The sequence below is a fragment of the Limulus polyphemus genome, unplaced genomic scaffold (assembly GCF_000517525.1).
Source record: "Limulus polyphemus unplaced genomic scaffold, Limulus_polyphemus-2.1.2 Scaffold951, whole genome shotgun sequence".
In the NCBI taxonomy this organism is placed as follows: domain Eukaryota; kingdom Metazoa; phylum Arthropoda; class Merostomata; order Xiphosura; family Limulidae; genus Limulus; species Limulus polyphemus.
In genome coordinates this window covers 297,696-298,899 of record NW_013666561.1, presented here as the reverse complement: position 1 = coordinate 298,899, position 1,204 = coordinate 297,696, and positions in this window count along the sequence as shown.

Below are 1,204 nucleotides of genomic sequence, written 5' to 3'. Positions count from 1 at the left end.
AAACAGAAGAAAAACACAAATTTATTTTTAGATATAACAATGAAATTTCATATTCAAAAATATTTAATGTGATATATTAATTTAATGTATCAGATGTAATTCTAGCTATATATCATCAGGTGGCTAGAAACAGGCATACACGAAAATGCAAATTTCGTGAATAATAACAAATCCAGTATATATGACAATGTACTTGGAGTGTGACGTAGTTATACGTCAAAGTATGTTTCAGATTCTCGCTAGAGTATGTCATGAGGAGAGATTTCCTGTAAAAGGAACATTATTGATCAATAACCTTAAATCAAAGCTGAATGAAACAAACTCAGCTGTTAAACTATTAGTACTAATATAAAATAGTATTTTGATTATATTAAATGTTGTTATCACCATTACAAATGTGTCACAATAACATGTGGACAGTGGCTAGCAAGGGTTCTCAGCACCCGGGGGCAAAGACACTTTTGGCGCCCCACCTCTTAAATGTTTTGATTATTTTTTTTGTGACTCATCACCCACTTAATGACAATAACATAAAGAATTAAATACCGCCTTACACAGGCCTAAAATAAAGTCACAATATAACATCTCACGATATCACAAATGTAAACCTGGAACTAATGAAGTATAGGCTACAAGATGTACTTACATAGTTTGTAAACCATTTTGATATTTATGTCATCCAGTATTGTTCAAAGTCACATAGCTAGAGTAATCTTTCAAGCATGCAGAATAAATTTCTTTTACATTCCTAATTTTGAAACTTATGTTTTATATAAGAAGTCAGTCACTTGTGGTGTAAATGGATTATAAAACAGATTGATAAAATACTACTTAAGTTCACAAATAACAATTTTATTAGTTTACAAAACTGTACATATACTTAACTAAATCTTGTACAGGTAGTATTCTGGTATTCATGGTTACATTATATGAACCTTTCGTGCTTTTGCTGCTGCAAATGCATCAATTAAACTATCAAAATTTAAGGTATTAAGTACGTCTTTTTCAATACTTAATATTGTCAAATTACTAAGTCATTCTTGAGTCATTGAGGTTCTCAAGTATGTAAGAATTACTTTCAGCTTGCTGAAGGACCTTTCACAACTAGCAATAGAAACACCAATTGTTAACAAAATCTGCAATGCAATTCTTAAATTTGGGAAAACATCTTCACCATATGAAATTATAAATGTTAGCAAATCAG